At 43.6% G+C, this 21,605-nt stretch overlaps 1 protein-coding gene and 1 long non-coding RNA gene across 6 annotated transcripts in view; one reads left to right on the top strand and one right to left on the bottom strand.

Moving 5' to 3' along the window:
* LOC120590854 (uncharacterized) overlaps positions 1–11,757 on the bottom strand; it is a 155,318-nt gene extending 143,561 nt beyond the window's left edge. Inside the window, exons 1-2 of the long non-coding RNA XR_005649783.1 lie at positions 11,576–11,757; positions 10,240–10,390 (exon numbers count right to left, since the gene is read on the bottom strand). This is a non-coding gene — a long non-coding RNA (uncharacterized LOC120590854). The remainder of the gene's footprint in view (positions 1–10,239; positions 10,391–11,575) is intronic.
* Positions 11,758–13,294: 1,537 nt separating this feature from the next.
* SEMA6A (semaphorin 6A) overlaps positions 13,295–21,605 on the top strand; it is a 120,948-nt gene continuing 112,637 nt past the window's right edge. For 3 of the 5 annotated variants that reach the window (XM_039848506.1, XM_039848509.1, XM_039848508.1), the window contains exon 1: positions 13,789–13,996. The gene's annotated coding sequence lies outside the window, so the exon portion shown is untranslated. Of the gene's footprint in view, positions 13,997–15,182; positions 15,437–21,605 lie in introns of those variants that run through there. The other 2 variants (XM_039848504.1, XM_039848505.1) reach the window with 2 other exon arrangements.

The raw sequence follows: 21,605 nt of genomic DNA, 5'->3' as shown, positions 1-21,605 counted from the left end.
CCTCACTGTTTTCTCACAAAATGAAAGAGAGAGGGAGAGAGGGAAACAGAGAGAGAAGGAAAGAGAGAACACTAGCACAAGTGCAAGAGAGGAGCTCTCTGGTGTTTCTTCTTATAAGGACACTAATCCCATCAGATTAGGGCCACACCCTTAAAACCTCATTCAACTGTGATTACATCCTTACTCCAAATGCAGCCACATCGAGGGGGTTAGGGGCTTCAAAAAAAATTTTTGAGTGACACATTCAGCCTATAACAGCATCCTTCCCTCTCTCCCCGACCTAGATTCCTCTTCCCCAATTATGACCTCTATTGTCAATCCTAGGGTACAAGAATACATCCAGTCTTTTTTCTTTAAGAAAAACAAACAACAAAAAACTATAGCTTTTATGAGGTTATTTTATGCAGTTTTAAAATATTCCTGTGTGTAGACTTCCTCAATTTGTCTATTATAAAATATGTCTTGGTAAATTTTCAGAATATATAGGTGTCTACTTGATAATTTTTTAGCTGCTGCACAATATTCTAATATATGATTAACAGTTCCTACTGTTTCAAATACCTAACACCATCCTGATAAATGTTTAAGTCATTTCTAATATATTTTCCTGATTAAAGACAATCCTGCTAGGAAAATCTTTACACATAATGCCTCTTTGTGCACAAAGGTGAATGTTTCTCTTGGGCAGAGATCCAGAAGCTGAAGGGCTGAATCATAGAATATGAACATTATCAATTTTAATAGACACTGTCAAATTGTCATCCAAGGTGACTATCCCAATTAATAGTCCCACTAGTAATTTACGAGGCTGCTTGATCATCCTCGCCAACATTTGAGACTATGAAACTTTAATATCAAACTTTGCCAATCTGATGAGTATAAAAAATGTTATCTTACTACTTAAATTTGTATTTACTTGATTAATGTGTAGTTGAGCATCTTCTGGGATATTTATTGGACAATTGCATTCCTTCCTAAGAACTGCCTCTTTATGAGCTTTGCCCATTTTTTTCTTATCAAATTGTTTATCATTGTTTTAATCAATTTGTATGCTAATCCTTTGTTAGTTAGGCTGCAAATATTTTCTCCCAATCTACCATTTGCCTTTTACTTTATTTATGGTATATTTTGTCTTACAAAAGTTTTTATTTTGGAAATAGTCAAAATTTCTACATTTTCCATTTAGAGGGTTTTGCTTTTAGTGTCATAAGAAGGCCTGCGCTGTTCCAAGATCACAATTATATTCTCTTGCATACTCATTTAACTCTCTTATAGTTTGCTTTTGTTTTCCTTTTATTTTGACATTTTAATCCATCTGCAATTTATTTTCAAAAGTGGCATGAGGTAGGGACTAACTTTACTATTTTCTCCATGGATAGCCAGTTCTCCCAGTGCAAGGAGCTGACTCTTTTTGCTGGAAGCTCAAGCTCTAAGATGAGAAAACATTTGTGTATCTCAATGTTTCTGGACCCAGCTCAAGAGGAAAATTAGCTGGTATATACAGCTGTGCCCAACGCTTTCCAGAAGAACAGGATTACACACCTGAAAGCAGGGAACTGGGAGTTTTTGAATGAGCACACATTTAAATTTAAACAATTTGCTGAAATTGTGTTAGGGGATGATTTGCCATAATGTTACACACATTTTGAACCAGACATTATTGTGTTAAATTAGCAGCAGCATTAAACACCACATGCCTCAGGATGTTTTGGACGTCCATGTTTTTCTCAAAAGGGCTGAAACAAGGAACCAGCTGAATATAACACACATACTTCCTTTGTCTGACTGCACAGTGCCGTCGGTGGCTGGGTGCCGAAGGCCTGGGTTTGAATTCTGCCTCAGCCACGTCACAACTATGAGACTTTGGCCACATTTTCTTAATATCTGTTTGCTTTATTTGTTGAATGGAGATAATAAAAATTCTTACATATTAGAATCACTATAAAGACTAAATGGGTTAATATCAATGAAGCTCTTAGAAAAGTTTCCAGCATGACCAACAGTGTGAGGGGAAACTTTCAGCCCTGCAGGCACTGCTTTCGTAATATCCCACTTCTGACCTTTTTAAAAACTTTGCATGTTTTCAAATTTACTTCTCTTTTCCATTATCACTGCTTTCTTTCTGGTGTATTTTCAAATATGTGTATGTCTCAAATTCATTGTCAAAGAATGTTGCGAAACATCTTTGTGGACAGTAGGATGGATAGAGCACTGGCCCCTCACACTCCAGTTTGATTCCAAGCGACTGTGAGTCTCAATCATGGACCCCTTCCCCATCACTCTGGAAGGCCAGCTCCAGGCTGCATCACTCCTGCTCCCCCGTGAAGCTCCAAGAGCATGACTGCCACCTTTGTTGACTGAGGTCCTTTTTGTGAGCAGCAATTTGCCTGGTGATTTCAGATATGTAATTTCAGATAAAAAGCCAAGGCTCAGTATGGCTGGCCTCACCCAGGTTCCCTCTGGGTCCCGCTCCTGGGCTCTTGTGCCTCACAGGTTGCCTCTCTAGGAATCAAACTATCTCACAGGTGCCCTCATTTCATAGAAGCCAGCCCTCATTTAGGGGCTCCCCTGAGAGCCCTACCCTGGGAGATGACCAGTTTAGGGAAAAGTTTGCATGTCTTTGGCTCTACTCTGATGAATTCCTTGTCACCCAAGAATGCCTAGGATCCCTTTGTGTTCCATATTAGGGAAGAACCAGAGGTGGAAAGATTAGTCAATGAAGATGTTGAGAATATTGGGCAGCGGCGGGGGGGTGGGACTGTTTATTTGTTCATTCTGGAGAAGTCCCAAAGGAAAAGAACAGTGAAGGGAGTTTTGGGAGGGAGGAGAGGAGTGGGAGACCTAGGCAAGGGAGAAGCACAGAGCTGTATGGACAATAAAACACAGGGAAAATTGCTGGAAGAAGGGCCTACGTTTGGATGATAACCGAGAGTAAGAGATAAAAAGCGTGGTGGATGTAATGCTCCAAATCTAGAAGACAGTCTTTCTGATCTTGAGAGCACCTAGACGTTCCATTACACTAAAAGACAAGAAGTTCTAAAACAGGCTCATAAGCTCTGTGCAAATATTTAATTTGGAAAATAAAGATTCAATGCTTTTATATGTTATGTATATTTTATATATATTATGTCCTAGATATCTTACATACACACACATTATATATATTTTTATGATGTGCTATGTCTATATATAAACATATTTTGAAGAAAAGATTAAAATAAATGATTTGAGAACTTTCCTGATGGGAAACCCAAACCAAACAGCCTTGCTGGCCTCTCCTCTATGTAAGCCTGCCTGGAGGACAGTGGGCACGGAGTTTCACAGGATTCATTAAGCCTGAAAGGGACTGAATGTTTATGTTCCCCCAAAGTTCATATGTTGAAGCCCTAGCAGGACTATATTTGGAATGGAAAGTAACAAAGGTTAAATGAGGTCATAAGAGTGTGGCCCTGGTCTGATAGGATTAGTGTCCTTATGAGACATGAGAGAGCACACTCTCTCTGCTCCCACATACTGAGAAAAGGCCAGGTGAGGATACAGGGAGAAGGTGGCCATCTACAAGTCAGGAAGAGAGCCCTCGCCAGAAATTGAACTGGCCAGAACCTTGATCTTAGATTTCTAGACTCTAGAACCGTGAGAAAATAAATGCCGTTGTTTCAGACCCCCAGGCTATTATGTTTATTACGGCAGCCTGAGCCAATAGAGAGGATCACATGGAGGTTATGACGTAAGGCTGGCAATCGTTTTCCTCCTGGTCGTTGGTAGTGATAGTCTGAAGTAACTGGCAAGCAGCAGAAAAAACTCTCATCATCCATACCAGGCATTTCTCATTCAAAACCTTCTAGCTCAGCATAGCCAGTCCTGCTCTCACCACTACATAGCAAGCACTACACGAAAGCAAACTGTATCAAAAACAAAAATGTACCCCATTCTGCCAGCTGTAACAGACAAAGAAACTATTAAAGAGGACTGTGTTTGACAGCATTTCTTGGCAGAGAGCTAGCTTCTCACTTTGCTCCAAACGTTAGTTGGTGTTTAGGACATGCACCAAGTGGCCCTCATGTAACTGACATTAAATGAGGTAAAGTGTGGTTATTTACTCACTCATTCAGCAAGTATTTACTGCATTTCTAGGGTGTGCCAGGCAGTCTGCTAAATGCTGGGGATATAGCGTTAAATGAAAGTCAGTTCCTGTTCTAATGAATCTTACAACTGAGTGGCAGGAGGCAAAACAAATAAACAAGTGACTACAGTAGGCCCTCAGTGTCCACGGGGGATTGGCTCCAAGAACCACTACAGATACCCAAATCTGCAGATGCTCAAGTCCCTTAGTCAGCCCTTTGTATTTGTGGGTTCTGCATCTGAGGATTCAAGCAACCACAATCGAAAACAAGTCAATCTGAGATCCACGGTAGCTTGAATCCATGGTTGAGCGAATCCATGTATTTTAGAACCCAGGGGTACAGAGGGCTGACTGCATACACAGGATCGCATAGCAGTAAGAGCTCGAGGAAAAACAAAGTAGGGTAAGGGGAGTATGAGGAAGTACAATAGGTTGAAGAGTTGTAATTTTATATACAGTGGTCAAGGAGGCCTGACATTTGAGCAAAGACCTTCGGGAGGAAAAGGGGTAAGCCCTATGGATATCTGAGAAGATGGTGTTTCAGGAAGAGGAGAAACAAGAGCCTGAGGCAGGATGTGCAGGAGGAAGTGAGGCTGGAATGGAGTGAGTGATGGGAAGGAGAGGAGATGAGGCTGGCAAGGTGGAAGGAAAGCCACATGGTGTGGGCTTTGGCTTTTATCTGAGACAGGTGAGAAAGAAATCATTGGATAGTTATGAGCAGAGGAGTGCCATGATTTTATTGAAAAAGTTAAAGGATCATTCTGGCTGTTACTTGGGACTAGATTGTAGAGTACAGAATACAATTAAAGTTAAATGAGGGAAGACCAATTATGTGGCTATAGGGAAACTCCAAATGAAAATAATGGTTGGTGGACTGGACCAGTGTGATAATGGTGGAAAGGAGAAGAGGTCAGATTCTGGATATATTTCGAAGGTAGAGTCAACAGGATTTGCTGATGAACTGGATGTGACAAATGGGAAAACAAGAGTCAAGAATGACTCTAAGTTGTTTGGCCAGAGCATCATGACATTGTGATGTGATCAAGAGATGCAGTGTTGACAAGTAAAGTACTATTGCATCTGAGTCACCATCCTCCAATACACATTGATAGGAACCTGAGAGCATAGGGCTAATTCTCACTCCATCATGGATGAATTAATACTGCCATATTACAGTTTATACAGCATTTTATTAGGGAAAAAAAAAAAAGCTAAACTATTTACCAAGAAAAGTAATCATAAAAAGTAAAATGTGATGCCTTAGGAATTAAAGAAAAAGGCAAGGGAATCTAGCAAAATGATGTCAACATTAGGCCATTGGGCTGTGATAATTCAAAACTTTATGCTTGCAATCCTATTCAGAGGGTAAGGAAGGGTACAAGTGATGGTGAAGTGGAGGTGAGGTTTAGGGACTTTCAAAAGTTTGCTTAAACAAGAAAAGGTTTTAAAAGGCTATTGGAAGAAAGGAAATGACTCAATTGCTTTGAGGCAAGAAAAGAAAGGGAAAGGAACTATGAACAAATCAAAGTGTGTGTTTTTATAAAACTCTTAATAATATAGTTCATGATACAATATTTCTTAAGAAAACAGAAGCGTAGGTTTTCAGTTCAAATGTAAAAATGTAACATTCTAGTTTATATTAATAAATACTTGGTTATGAATAAAGGTGTATTTAAAGGGTTTCACAAAGAAACTGACATCAATTGTTCCACCTGTCTTAACTTTTGGTGAAGTACAAATGAAGTAACTACTGAATCATCTGAAACTTTTGGAAAGTACCAAAGAATACGTTATTTATTTTAAAGTATAATATTTAAACTCATTTCAAGCTATAATCTGAAAACATTCTTAAACTTACCTCGTTAAGTGTCACCAATGCTTTTTATAGTGCTCTTAACTAGAGACCTGCCCAGGCACAAAATCCAAAATCAGGTGAAAACACTAGGAAACCATCTTTATATTTTATAATTACTGGTACAGGGAAGAGTTCCGAGGATAGTTTCAGATACAACGATGTTATTTTTTATACTTCATTTAAAAATGTACTTTAGACCCAAACATATCATTTTTTTTTGAGTACTTTCATTGTCCACAATTATCCAGCCTAAGTCTCGATGTTTAAAACAGCTGTTGTCTATTTTAAAGTTTCAAAGTTAAAGCAAACAAAATACCCTTAGTTGTCTCCATTTCTTTGGTTTTAAGACTACTCTCAAATACACATTCATCGTTAACAGCCTGGAAAAAGCCTTTCAGTTGATTATCAGTACAATGCTTACTCACATAGTCTAAAACTGATTTGGAATGAATAGAAGCATAATTTTATATTTAAGCATGGGCCAGAACAATTCCCTCTGACAGCAGGCCTTCCACTACCGGGAACTGAAGACCTTAAAAACAGCTCTCCAAAAGTAAGTATATTTTACTTTTCATCATTCTTTTGGCCAACTAGTAAATTCCAAAGTGATGTTTAATCATCCGGATTATCTGGTTATGAAAAGTATAAATTACATTTAGGTAACTACATTTTTTCAAACAAACTCATATCCAAGTACTCTCCAGTCTAAATGTTAGTAGGAGGAGCAATTAAAAGAGTTATGTTGGAACAGAAAGACGAAAATAAGGTCAGAGCCTTTGCTCTGTATTACATAACCAAAGATTTCAATTAAATGTAAAGAGTTTTCGTGGGGGGAAATGGAGTTCTGGTTTACATACATTTATTGTTCATTCATTACCTTATTTCTAATTTACCATTCTCTTAATTTCCCAAACAATAATTTGATACCAGAAGTGAATGGAGCCCAAGCTTCACTGTGGCACAGTGGAATGACTGTTAGACACGGAGAGGGCACCACCCGTGAAGCTATTCATGCACGGCAGACAGTAATCACTGTCAGCACACACCAGCTCGCTGATGAGCACTCCTCGGAGATGCTCTTGCATCGTTCCCAGTGGATTCAAACTGCACTTTTATCTCCTTCCACCAGTCTTTTAGAGTTATATTCCTATTCTTATTTTCAAGCTTCTTGCTTTGCAATTGTGGTATTTACTTATCACTTACATTTGTAAATCCTTTCTTCCTCATTCAATGAACAAATTAGACACTGTACATTGGAAGTCCTATGTTGAGCAAAAGCCTAGATTTTATTCATCTTTCAAACTGGAATCTCAAAATAACTTTCTAGTATTTTTTTCTTTTCATTTTAAAATGATCCGATCCAATGTGATAATCAATTTTTTCCCTACCTTTTCTACTTGAAAAATTACTTTTCCTTGAAAAAGGACTCACTGCTTTCACTAATTCATTTACTCTCTTATCTACCAAACTCTTACTCTCTGCTAGGTGTTAGAGATAGAAAAGAAACAAAAGAGATGTATTCCCAGGACTCGTGGAGCTTCAGATCCAAGAGGAAAAAGCAGCATTCGGCAGATAATTACACTGAAAAATTAACTCTAGCTGTGATATTTGGACTAATTTGGCTGGGTACTTTGAGAATATAGGATGGAAGGGATATGACGCAGACTGGAGCATCTAGGAAGTCTTTCTAAGGAAGGGACATTTAGGCTGAAATTTCAAGGATGAGCAGGCACTAGCCAGGCAAAGAAGTGAAAGGGGGAGATGACAGTGACAGTGCTCCAGTCAGAAGCACACGGGAAGGCCTGTAGTTACAAAGCGGGTGGAACTTCCCATGCCTGTGAGGTTGCAGAGGGAAGAAAGTGAAAGGAGCAGGACAGAGAGAGAAGACCAGAAAGACAGGCAAGAACCAAATCTTGCACAGCCTTGAAGGCCCCCTTAAGATTTTGGGATGCCAAAGTGTTTTAAGCAGGTGGGTGATGTGATCAGATAGACATCTTTCAAAGGTCACTTAAGCTACAATGTGGAGAATGAACTGGAGAAAAAGAGAAAACAGGATATTATTTATGTAAATTTTGGGGGAAAAAATTCATCAAACACATTGCTCTATATTGGTTCTCCATACGTATGTATGGTCTATGTAAAAGCATAGAAAACGAACTACAAGGATGCACAGGAAACTCATGATAGTGTTACCTATGAAGAAGTAGAGAGGAATGGAAAAGACAATGATGATTACAAGGAAGTTAAGCTTTATATACCATGTTTTATTGCTCGAAATGAAGACAGAAAACAAATACGACAAAATATTAACAATCATTAATTTTGGGTGGTGAAAGTCGGGATGTTATATTATTCTCTGGAAATGTCTGTATCTTTCTATTTCCTCAAAAGAAAAGCAAAGTTTAAAAATGAGGAGAGGGAGGATGAGAACCAGGAGAGACTGATGTGCTGAGAAGTCAAGGGCAAAGAGTAATCACAAAAGAAGGAGCGGTCGTGTTCACTGTTACTGAGAATTCATATAAAATGAAAACTTTAAAATGCCCACTGGGTTTACTGTCACAGAAGACTTTAACAAAAGCCTTGTCAATGGAGTGCTGGGAACAGAAGCCAGACAGGAATGAGTAAACTGGGTGAGAAGGAAATAGTTGGTGATTAGCTGGTAACTGTCAACAATCTTGGGGCTACTTGGAAAGAAGGGGTAGCTTGAAAGGAACAGAGGATCCAAGAAGAGCTTGTGTATAAGATGTGAGAGACTAAAGCTTATTTACATGCTGATGGGGAGATGGATTAGAGGTGGAAACAACAGGACAGAATTTCGGAGAATGTGTAAATGCGAACAGGTAGAGGGCCTCAGTAGGAAAAACACTGCCTCCGCCCTAGAAGGAGCTATGCAGGAAATGAGTACAGAAGCAAAAAGTTCCCATCTGATAGACTCCATCTTTTTAGGGAAGTAGGAGGCACAGAGGGTGAAACATCTGGTCGAAGGAGAGAAAGTTAGAGGCTGAGAGAAAGGGAAGACGATGATGAGGCAGTGCTGAAGATCCAACTGAGGTTGGTAACTGAGTGTACACCCTGCCCAGATGTGCGTTTTTGTTTTTTTTTTCTAGTGGGCTTCAGCTGCCCAACGCAAGAGCAGAGAAGTCTGATATTTATATAATTCAGGACTCGTTTTTAGTTAGATGGGTAGAACCAAAACATAGAGGAGGAAGGGAATTCAAAGTGTTTGCTAGAGAGAGGCAATTATCATGAAGCTATGCTGGACAGAGAGAGGAATGAAAAAAGGAGGGAGTGGATGGATGGAGAGTGGCAGGACTCAAGGCTTGGAGGTCTTCAGGAAATCAATGTGAATGCAAAGGGGAGCCTAAGCAAGCAAGCTGGAACGAGAGGAAGTTGTGACTGGAGAATGGGATGTAAGCATAGTGATTTCGAGGATGGAGCCTTTTAATGATAATAAGGCTCAGCATGAAGCCCTGGGGTGGGGGGCAGTGGTGAGTGAGGGGAAAGGACAGTGTAGATGAGGAAGGTGAGAAACTGAGAAGCAGAGGTTTAGTGGTTAGGTAGACACCAACACTCCCATGAATGCTGACAGGTGGTGAGACAGATAAGAGGATGGTAAGCCTGACAGGTGGTGCTGAGTCTTTGAAAAATGGGGTAAAATGAGGACTGTGGATGATAGCACCAATGTATTTGTAGGACACAGCCTCCAAAGGTCTGAGAGCTTCTGAGAGGAGAAATGGTCTGAGAAGCAAGGACATCGACCTTACTTCTCAACACTGGGATAAATGAGCAAGAGGGAAAATAAACAGCTCTACCAGAAAAGGCTGTGGAAAAACAGTGTTCTACAACACAGCCAGGATTCATGGTGATGGTGGTTCTCATCCCTGGCTACACGCTAGAATCATCTAGGTCCCACCCCAGACTGATGAATCAGAATCTCTGGAGCCTGGGAATTTGCGTCATTTACAGCTCCCCAGTAATTTTAATGTGCAAATAGATTTTAAAACCACTGATTTAAGGCAAGGAGGTGAAGGGAATTTTGGAAAAGGGATTGTAGATACAGAGATTCCCTTATTAGGATTGATAATAGCCTGAATGTACACACTTCACTCCCTTAGTGTCCCCCAGAAACTCATACTCAAAACGAGGTCAGTGATAAGCACCAGCAGACCTTTTTCTCCCAAGTTCACTACTACTTTTTGTCATAAAGCAGAAATTCTGATCAAATAGATATGGTCTTTAAAAGGATGCTGTGTGACTTTACCTTTATATGTAATCTTCCTCCATACTTTTTCCAGGTGATGTGAAGGAAAGCAGGTGTCATATAAGCATTTATTGAAGAGGAGTTGTTATGGGTAGTTCCCAGCACCGATACAAAGCAAGCCACGTCTCTCCTCTGTGCCTCCATCTGACTCCTGTAAAATATGGTGGCATGATTGATGTAGAGGATGACAAGCATAATGATGCTAGTTAATTTTTACAGAGCAATGTGTGCCAGGCCCTAGACATGTGGTTTATACTCACAATCTCATTTAAGCCACACGACCCCTGGGAGAGAGTAGTACACGAATCCTCATTTACAAGTGAGTACACTGAGGCGCTAGAGAGACAAGTGATTTGCCCAAGGTCACCAGCTAGAATGTAACAGAACTACAGCTGACCTCCAGAGACCAAAGCTTTCCTCACTTTACTTCATGACACTTAACTACAATGCAGTCTAAGATTCCTTCTAGTTTTAACTCTGTGACTCTAACTCCCATTGGCTTTCCTTCTCTGAAAGTACAGGGTAGATTGCAGACTTTAAAGCCTTTGGAGGAGCAGCAGTTTTACTGAAAAGTTAAGGTAGGCTTCTGGGAGTGAGTCTTAGGTGCACAGAAAGGGAAATGACATCATTAGGTTTCCAACTGCCACCTCCCCACAGATGCTCCCCTGAGGACTGGAAGGATTCAGGAGACACAATAACTGGCTTCCCGCCCCAGCTCTGGAAGCCATTTCTTCCCAGGCAGGTGGACCCATAATCTCACATGGTCAGGACCATGGGCGCCTAACTGGACGGTGAGACTTCAGGATCTAGTAATTGCCAGGAAGATTCTGGGTGGTATTTCTTAGCCGTACGAAAGTTAACTCAAATTCTTTTCCTCTTGTATTCTATAATTTTACATTAGATAAATTTAATCTCTTACTTTTTGGCTCAGCGTTCCTGCGAATTAAACATGCAACTATTAACAATGAAAATAATTTCCCTTTAAAAATATATCCTGAAACCTCAATGTGGGGCATTTGCAATATATCCATAAAGCAAACAAGACAGCTTAATTGTTTGTTTCTCCAAGGAAGAAGCTAAACTCAGAATTAATTTGGTTCAGCCTGTGAAACAATTCGTTTGCTCTGCCTAATTCTGCCAATTAAAGAACTTTTCCCAGACATAATTAGCATGTAAATCAGCGGCAGAGAAAGAAGAAGGGGCTCCAACGACCCAGGAGGAGTGCAGGTGCCCTTCGGAGAACCCCCAGCATCCCTTGAGCCCTTCGGGCCTTCGGACTGCGCGGGGGGCACACGGAGAAGCTTGGGAACCCTGCTCGAACCGGCCCTGCCTTTACCAGCCAAATTCTAGGCGTTAATTAGTGCAGCCGAGGATGGAGCCGTCCCAGTTCAAGGGCCTCCCACTGGTCCGAACCGGATTCGTGAGGGACCTCCAGGAGCGGGCCGGCACACGTGCCACGCGAACGCGCAGCCCAGCCCACCGTCCTCTTCACTCCTGCGCCCCCGCCTCATGGAGCCGGCTCCGCGTGCCTCGGGGGCTGCGCGCGCACCTAGGGCCGCGCCCCCCTGGCCATTCCTGATATGCCGCGGCTTTTGCCTGAGAAAGGTGGGGATAGCGGCCCCTGCTGGCAGGTCTCGCGAACAGCAGAGAGACTGACCTTTTCTCCCTTAACCATTTTCCCCACCTTTTCCAGGTGGTTTGTGGGGGAGCTGGATGTGGGGGGGCGGGGGAGGATATACATAGTGTTGTCTCCTGTGCCTTTATTTTTCGTGAGTCCTCATGAGCGGATCTCTCTACCTAACTTGGCTTCCCAGAAGGACCAGTAAAAAAGGGAACGCACAATTAGTGGCCTTTGCCCCAGTTGGGGAACAGGTACAGTTTCTAATGCATTTATTTGAGGGCACTTGGCCTAAGTGTAACTGTAACCCCGATTTCACTCCCAATGCTGTTCTCGGCTGACCCCCATGACTAGTAAATATTTCTTTGAGCACTGCTTGGCTGCCCCGTGTTTCTTTAAGGGCTGTGGATACGGCGCTCAATCATCTGCGAAACCCACTTGGGAAGCAATGGCTAAGGCTCAACCATCTGCGAAACCCACTTGGGAAGCAATAGCCAAGGCTCACAGTTGTTTGCGCTAGGAACCGCGCGGCGGGGAGCACGCACCGGCCGGGGAGAAGGACTTGGTGTGGCTGGGCCAGTTGGCACAAGCCTGTAAGAGCAAGGCTTTTTTGGCGATTTCAAGTCCAAGTGGTGGAGGAAGGCTATGCCTGCCGTTCTTCGTGTGATAGCAACAATATCACCTTGGAAGAAGTTGAGATTTACTTCTTCCATGAAGCTGTTGGACTCTCCTTGGAAATGTCTTCATCTTATTTTTGAAGTTTACTTATTTCTAAGAAGAGCCTACACACTTTCTACATTTTAAAACAGATCGTGGTTGTTAATAACACCATTCTTTGTACTGTGGTTTATTAGTTTACTTAGCGTGCTTTATTAACGTGTTGTATGTGCCTTAAGTAATAGCTGTCTTCATATCTTCGAAGTATATTTTTAACCGTACAGGCTTCTATCAAATTCATCTGAGTGCGTAGAGCGTCCATCACTTCTGGAAGCTACCTCGATACAGTAATCAGAATTAGAAAGACTCGCCGTTCACTTACCCTCATGCTTTAAAACTTTTCCATTTAAGAAAATCGATGAACAAATCCTTTCTTGTAACTCGCTCCTGCACTACGTCTATTTTTATATATATATTTTTTTTCTGATTTGGCAGAACTCAGCAATTCTGTCCGGGATTCCTCCCCCCGCCCCACTGCCCCTTGCTAGAGCAGATGCAGGGGTAAGGAAGGCTATCGCTGGGCTCCTGCCGGAGTCACCCCCTTGGAGACCTCCACCCAGCGCGCGGCGGGGGCGGGGTGTCGCGGTGGAAGGAACCTTCGCCCGCCATTGGGTCCAAGGCTCCACCTGCCGCCACACCGCGTAGATAATCTGTCTCTCCGCCTTGTTCACTCTCATTCACACACAAACACCACAGCTTTCCTTTGGGTCGGAGAAGACGCCAGCCAAAGGAGGCGGGGTTGCAGGAGGAGAGTCCGCTCTGCGTAATCCAGTCCGGGACTTGGCTCCGCCCGCGAGCCGCGGCCTCTCGGGTGACAGAGGAGTTGTGTGCGGCTCGGGGTGAGGCTGCAGCCAACTCCGCTCCCCGAGCACTCGGCTGCCCAGGCGCTTGGGACGCAGCAGCGGCGCTTCTCTCCGGGGCGGACAGCCCGCGATGCCTGCTTAGGAGCGGCGGCAGAGGCCAGCATCATCACACCCGCAGCACAGCGCTCCCGGTCGCCGAGCGGGGTTAGAGGGTGCACCCCTGCCCAGCCCTCCTTCGCCCCCCAGCCCGAAATGACTTGTTAATCGGCGCAGACACCACCGAAAGGACTCGCCGGAGTGGAATCCAAGTGGAATTTGGATTTGGAGAAGAGTTTCTTGAACATTTACTCCTTCCTTGTTGGTTTTTCCTTTCTTTTTTCCTTTCCCTTACTCCGTCTGTCATTGGAAATGAATACAGAGCGTTTTCATCCCAGAAAGTAGTCGTCGCGGCTGTTATCCCCAAAGAGACCAGCACACATGTAGGAATGACAAAGGCGTGCGAAGGAGAGCGCAGCTCGCGGCCCGGAGAGATCCCCTGGATAATGGATTACTAAATGGGATACACGCTGTACCAGCCCGCTCCGAGCACCGGCCGCCTACCCGTCGATGCACCGAAAAGGTACGGCTGGGGCGCCCCGACGCGCTCCACCTCTGGAAGGCTCGGCTACAGCCTGCGGGTCCTGGGGCCGCGGCCGGCATGCGCTGGCGGCTTTGTGGTGCCTGCGTTTTATTTTGTCTCGTCTCTGTCTCTTGAGCGTTGCCTGGCCCTGGGGGAGCAGTCCTGTGCCCAGCCCGCTGCTCCTCTCCGCCCTAAGCCCCAGAGACCGCTGGGCTCTGTGTTGCGGGCTTCCCCACTCGCGCCCCGCACACTCCCGGCGCCGCCCGGGACCGTGACCGCGACCGCGCGGATGGCTGCCTGGCCCCGGCATATGTGTGCAGGACCCTCCTCACTTTCGGGCTAGCAAGGAGCAGAGAGGCTGGGATTTTCGGGAGTGCCCTGTCCTGATGCGAAAGCTGGGGAAGAGGTTCAGCCCTCGAGGACTGGAAGAGGTTGGGTAGAAGAGCGCTGTTTTCGGCCAGCACCAGGTTTTGGTTCTGGGGTGGGAAAAGAGGTACGGCAGAGACGGTGGGGAAGCGAAGAGAGTCTTTTGTTGTCCGCGCGGGGTCTGGGCTGGGCTTTGTGGAGTAAGGGAAACTTGTAATGGCCCTGGCACCCGCGCGCCCTGCCACTTGGTGACATCCCTGTTCCTGCGGCCACTGGCACCAGAGGTTCCGGGCTTTGTCTGCTCGAATGAGTGCCCAAGAGCCGTCTACTCCTCGTGTGGCGCGGGACCCTCACCCTGGGTCCTGTCCCTTGCCTCAGCTCCCTCCTGGGCGGCGAGGACAGCATCCGTCGCAGCTGCGTCCCCTGTAAGCACAGTGCCCGCCACTCCTGGGCTTGCGCCCGCTGCGCGACCTCCTCCATAATCTGCAAGGCCCCTCTCGGAAAGGAGGTTCCTGCGAGGCGTAAGGGTGGAGAAGAATTGGCAAGAGATGGCCCAGTGCTTGCTACCCAGACAAGGGCTCTGCCCCGGCCCCGGGTTCTGGATGTCCGAACTACTCGTTGCGTCCTAGAGTGCTGCCTTGTGGGCAGTGGGGCGCTCGGGAGCAGCCCGACAATGCCCACCCACCGACCCTGCATGACCATGTTGGGGTGGGAAGTACCTCTTCTCCAAATTCTCCACTTTTTTTCAGTCCTCTACTGTGGTACACTGTACAAAACAGGATCCTGAGGTCCGCTCCCTCTTCCCACGACACAAGCAATACAAGGGAAGCCAGGGAGCATTTGGGTGCCGGGAAAGGAAACAGGACTCCGCTGTCTTTCCCGCTCCCTCTCCGCCCCTCCGCCCAGCACCTCCTTCTTTTCCTGCACGGGTCACTCGACCAGGCGCTTCTGGAAAGTTTCTCTGAAAGCCAGAGGCGGCGGGCACCACAACATTGGGGCTCAGTATGTGCAGCCCGCGGGAAACCGAACCTCGGGGGAAGTGGTTGGACCACCCAGAGTGCGGCAAGGAGTTAGGTGAGAGCCCATCGGACATTCGCGCCCCCTAACCCACCGTCCTCTTGGCTGGGGTCGAGGCGCTGCACTTGCTGGACCAGTCTCTTAAGCAGTCAAGGAAGCCGGGGGTGTGGGGGGGGAGTGAATGTGCAGGTGTGGAAGGGGAAGTTCAGGATCAGGACCCAGGATGCTGACAGGGGCCACTGTAGCCAGCGGCTGGCGCGCGAGTGCATATGAGCACCGGCCGGGGCTCGCTGCCTTGCAAATATACCAGCTCTAAGTGCAGCATCCTCAGCCTCCTGCGCCCTGCGCGCAGTTTTCCAGCCGGCGGGTGTCTAGGGAGGAGCAGAGCAGGTTGCCTGGTGTGCGTAGAACGGGGTCGGAACCTCTGTCTTCACAGCCAAGGCAAGTACTTGAAGAGGCAGCTTTCGGTCTGTGTTGCAGTGGGCAGCCCCACCAGCCCTTGGGCGTAGGTCCTTGGGAGGAAGGCGGCTGCTTTAGGGATGCGGTGGCCCGACACAGCCACGGTGGGAACGCTCTCTGCTTTTGCTGGATAGAAATCAAGTTGCTACTGAATGTGATCCGTGAAAGGTTTAAAAACACAGACGCGCACGACACACGTTTTTTCACACTTGTATGCACAACTTTGCCTCAAATCGGAAAAGATGTTTAACCCAGTTGCCGTGTCCTGCCAGTAGGTTTCAGGAAAGCTATTTAATGCCCCCCAGCGCTGGTTTTAAAAGTCTTTTCCGAGTAGGAAGGTTGAGTGCCTTTGCCTTGCCTTTCTCTAACCCTGATAATTGTTCATTTTCCTTCCAACATAACATCTTGGCCATCAAGTCCATAGTCTGCCACTGACGGCAAGGGGAAGATTGTTGGTTCCGGATGAATCCTTTATTTAGATTTTTGGTTTTTTTTCTCTCCAAAGATGCCTGTGCTCAATTTCTGAATAAAAATATCTTAACTTTTTTACACCTTACCAAATGGCTACCAGTGGTCAAGATTCGCAAGAATTTTGAATGAGTTTTTAATACCTTGTTTAGTCTGCGTGGAGCAGTTTTATGATTTACAGTAAGCTTTGATTAAACTACTTCAGGCACCAAAGTTAATTATTAACTAACCTTAAATACAGTGGCAGAACCGTGTCTCCACCTATTAACCTAAACTATCTGTTAAAAAATAATTGCATTTGGTTTACCCATGCTTATTTATATGGTAACTTTGAATTTGGTTTACCCGTGCTTATTTATATGGTAACTTTTATTTGAATCTTGAGTAACCTCCACTCTATTATATTCTGGTTTTAGGACATTCTTGAATGAGGCACTTTGCAAGCCAATCTGAAAGCAGAAAAGATTGAACATCAGTTTTAAAACCTAATTTTTGTGTTATGTCTTTTTTTCAGCTTGATATAAGGAAGCTTTCCAGTTCATGTTTCTTATTTACAATGTTTGTGTGGTGACAATTTTTCCAAAGTGTTATGTTTTGCAGTTATCACCCTGTAGAGATGAGCTACATTCTCAATAATGCATATAATCCACATGTGTAAATGTTCAGCAGACACCCCAAATCATTATCTCAGGAGCCATCTGCAGGATATACTTATTGGATAAAACATTTAAGTTTAACTAAGTTAAAAATCTATAAGAGCCAGCATAGAAACTCAACTAAATGTTGAATAAATAAATGAATGAAAGAAATAGTCACACGTGGTTCACATTTCTCTACTTAGAATGGACCTTTTTTCCCTAAAGTGAAAAAAAATCTGTCTTTAAGGAAGTGGTTATTATAAAGTCGCGTAAGTGCAACTCTTCATTTACACACACAGAAACACAAATATGAACCCCTCAAGTTCCTTCAAAGCCTCATGAATGCTTTTCCTGTTGTTAAAAAATATAGCTTTTGCATTTTGAGTAGGGGAATAACATTGCCAAGTGTGTTGAATCAGAAGGATCCCAAGAATTAGGAAGACTGTTATCTTCATTGAATAAAAATAAGACATCCAATTAAGAATTTTCATAATTCAAAATAAATGCTTTAAAAACAAAGAAGTAATCCCACCTCATATGAAATGGAAGGAAAAATACAGTTTTGAACAAGATACTTTCCAAGCAGGATAAGAGTGATGGTGAGAGAAAAAAGTTTCTTCAGAACTAGATGGCCAAGAGCTAATATATTCTCCCATCTTTTTTGCTTGCAGAAAGGAATCACAGAACAAGCCAAACTAATTGTAAATGCTTTAATTAGGCATCTGCCATTTACGGCAATGTAAAGCCTAGGAAAGCCTGTGTGTATATCTTTACACTCCACCCACCGCCCCCATCTTTAGGTTTAGACAATTTATTGTCCAACTCCCAGAGAGGGTGTTCCCTGGTTGTTCACACTTTCAGGGGAAGGACGAAGCCTGGAAGCATTCTGCTGTGCCCTCCCACATCAGTGCTCCTCACTCTCTTGGGGTGCCCTGGAGCCGAGTTGTCTCTGAGATATTTCTATTCCAGAGTGAAGGCTTTTCTCATCTGCCTTAAAGTGTGCTGCAAGAGCAAGTGAGCTATTTTCTGCTGGCAACCACATGGTTGCCTCTTGGGGATATGGTAAGGTAGGGAAGGGAGGGAGGCATTTAATCCCTTCGAAATGGGCAAATAAGATATCATACCACACAAACCTCAAGGGGAGAAGGAAGTTCAGGATACTTCTCAGCACAGGACTATGACAGTATAGTATGTGAACTAGGGTATCTTGCTTTGTGAAGCAGATGAGTTCTTGCAAAACTTTTTATTAGAATAATTCTAATTACTCTAATGGAGAGTGTCATATAAAACAATCAATACTCAGATGTTTCTCAAATAACCTCTTGAGCCCAGACCTCTCCTGGATTTCTCAAATAGTCAATACCAACAGGGTAGGTTGCTCCTCTTGGATCTGATAGCCATCTCAAACGCAACATGTTTGAAACACCTAATTCTAGATCTTTCTCCCCCAAATATGCTTTTCTTATAATCTCCTCCACCTTGGTAAATGGCAATTCCTTCCTCTGAGTTGCTCTTCTCTTTCTCCTATCCACGTCCGTTCCAGCTACAATGCCGTTGGCCTCAGAATGCATGCAGACTTCCTTCAGGTTTTCCACCTCTGTGACCTCACTTTGGCCAAGTCACTGTCCCCTCCTGCTGGTTATTGCACCAGACTCCCAGCAAGTCTCCCTGCTTTGCTCTTGGCCCCCTACAGTCTTTTATCAACACCACAGCCAAAAGCGAGTATTTTTAAAAGCTAAGTGAGCTCTCCGAGGTTCCTTGCACTTTTTTTTCATGGCTTGAGATGGTTTCTTCCTCCAGCTGGCTGCATGATTTGCTCCTCACAGTCCTTAGGTCTCTGCTCAAAAGTCTTTCAGTGAAGCCTTTTCTGATCACCTTATTTATGTCACCCCTTTCCCCAACACTTCCTACCCACCCTAGCCTGCTTCATTTTTTTTCTTAGTACTTTTCAGAGCCTGCCAAACTATATGTTGTCCTCGTTTACTTTGCCTTCCACTAGAACATAATGTCCTGAGGATAGACATTTTTGTTTCATTCACTACTGTAGCTCTAGCACCTAAACCTGTGCCTGGCATATTCTAGGCCTCCATAATGAGAATTTGTTGAATGAATGAAAGAACAGAGAATCTTCTTGCAAACAACTAGTCTTTATTTTATCTCTTTTGTACGCTCTTGTTTTTCAGTATGTCATGTTTCCATCGAGTGAGATATTTCTCTGCCTGAGCATGTGTGTAACACTGTCTTCTGAGTACATAGGTGGTATGTCTCATGCACCATTAGTGGAACATTCACAGTGGGTTGTTTTCCCAGTCTTGATGATGGATTGGAGCCCGCTCATTCCCATACTCTCACCCAGTCCCCTTCTGTGGCCGAGAGTACACATCTGGGGGACACTTGTCTGAAGCTGGAGGGAATCTGAGTTAGGTAAAATCAACTTGCCAAGAAACTGAGTTAAGAAGACAGCCAGCACTTTCGGAAATTGAGCTTTTGACCCTGGCCTCATTTGTTCTGCATTCTAACCTCTGGCCACAGAACCTTCTCTTTTTGGAGTTTACTAATAGTAGTTTTTAAAATTCAGCCTTCTACCAGGAGAAAATAGTATAGTATTCCTGTTAACCCACAGTTCTGCCCCGTACCAGTACTACGGTAACTATTGTTGAAGAGCCTGTACCTGTAGTCGGAGGGCCTGTGCTTCTCACTCTTACCATCTCGGACAAACCACTTAACTTCTTTAAAGCTGCATTATCATAAATAAAAATTGTGAATAGTAAACCTATGCTTCCTACCTTGTAGGACTGCCAAGACAATAACACGAAATCAAGAACTGAATGTATTTGGTAAAATATGAAATGCACTCTGGAAATTTGAAGTTCTCCCTCCCCTCCCCAGACCCCAGACCTAGCAGAGACCCTACTTCATGGTCATCTAAATCAGAAAAAAAAAGATTACACTCTGTTGATGTCATTTTAGTATAAACCACATTGTGAAGTTAAATAAGATTGCCAAATTCCTTGAAAATGTACAATCTACGTAGAGCATGGACAGCAGCCCTATTAATCAGAATGCCAACTACTTCACGTAAAGATTGCTTTCAATGTGACCATTAAATCAGGCAAGGTCATTGGAGCGGCACTCTGGCAGACATTATAAACAAAGTAAAGGCATTGCTTTTGCTCAGGTAAGTTCTAACCTAGTTTATGTCAATGTATGCATTAATGTGGAACAGATATGTTAGGGTGAACTAGTAGTAGCAGTAGAAGTTTTGATTTTTGCTGTAACAAGGGCAGATTCATTAAGTTTGTAAATGTGGAGGGACTGTCAAGAGGAAGGTAGAAGACACCTCTGGAGGCAAAGCAGAGGTCAAATTTCTTAGGCAGGCACAGCACACTTGGATTTGCAATCCATTTTTGCCATTTATAAATAGCGTAACTTTGAGCCAGTTAGTTAACTTCTCTGCCCCAGTTTCCATTTGTAAAATGCTAGTATGATGATAATCTTATGGTTGTTGAGAAGAGTAAATATGATAAAATCTGTAAAAATTTGTAGTGCAATGCCTGGCATACGATATACATTCATTAAATATAAGGTATTATTTTTATTTGGGTGACAGTAGTCATGGAGAGTGCCCTGGTGGGAGAATACAAAAGGAAATGGCCGCAAACTTGTAACATAAAGAGACCATGCAAAGGAAACAACCTCTGGACTAGAAATGAACGTTCACACCCCTCACCTGGCTACAGCATCAGAGATTTTAAGCTGAGTAGCATGTGAGAGAGTCATTTGCATGGGGAGAAGAGTCATGATTCTTTTCCTAACTTCTGAAGTTGATATATCACACCCAGAACATGGATGTTGCTTTGAAAGTATGTTAGTAATAGACACTTCCATAAACAGCCTGTAGATCTGAGGCTTTCATTTAATATGACTCAGCACTTTCTAGTGGTTTCCCACTAACCTATAATTGCAATCTGTAGAAAATTTAATTCAAAGAATCTATGCCAATCAAAAAAATTTAGCAGAAGAACCTCAAAAATTGATGCTATTTACCCCTCTCTCATCCCTTCTGCCCTCCCATATATTTAAGACCAAGCCTATGACCATGATTTGATTTGAAGCATTTATAGAACAGGAGCTGGCACTGAACACAATGAAAACATGCTATTGGAAAATAAACATTTTGGGGACTGGAAAGAAATAAAGAATATATTAATTATGGTTTAATGTTATATGAGACTTTTTTACATGAGCTTTCTGTGATGGATCCATTCTTCTTTACTTTTTCTTATCCTTGAATCTTTTTTTAAGGAAAGTATTCAATCTTTTCATTAATATTGCAGCAACTCCAGCACTTCCCTTGCCCCACCCCCAGACTCCGACTGTCCTTGAATGAGGAAACTGAGAGAATACTGATTGAGCTGGTGAATGGAAATGTTCCTTTCCTGAAAATGGAATGCTTTATGAAAAATTGCATTCCACAAAAAAAACACTCAAGACGATCCAACAACTGTCTCTCCTTCTTTACTCTGGAGAGTCACATGATTTCATTCACATATTTTGGTGTTTGAACGCATTTATTCTCGGGCTTCAAATACCCAGGTAAAAAGCTGTTCTATTAAGCCTTTCCTTATTCTAAAAATGAGAGCATCTGAGTTACTAAGAAC

The sequence above is a fragment of the Pteropus medius genome, unplaced genomic scaffold (assembly GCF_902729225.1).
Source record: "Pteropus medius unplaced genomic scaffold, Ma_sr-lr_union100, whole genome shotgun sequence".
Classification (NCBI taxonomy): domain Eukaryota; kingdom Metazoa; phylum Chordata; class Mammalia; order Chiroptera; family Pteropodidae; genus Pteropus; species Pteropus medius.
This window is presented reverse-complemented; position numbering and strand designations above follow the sequence as displayed.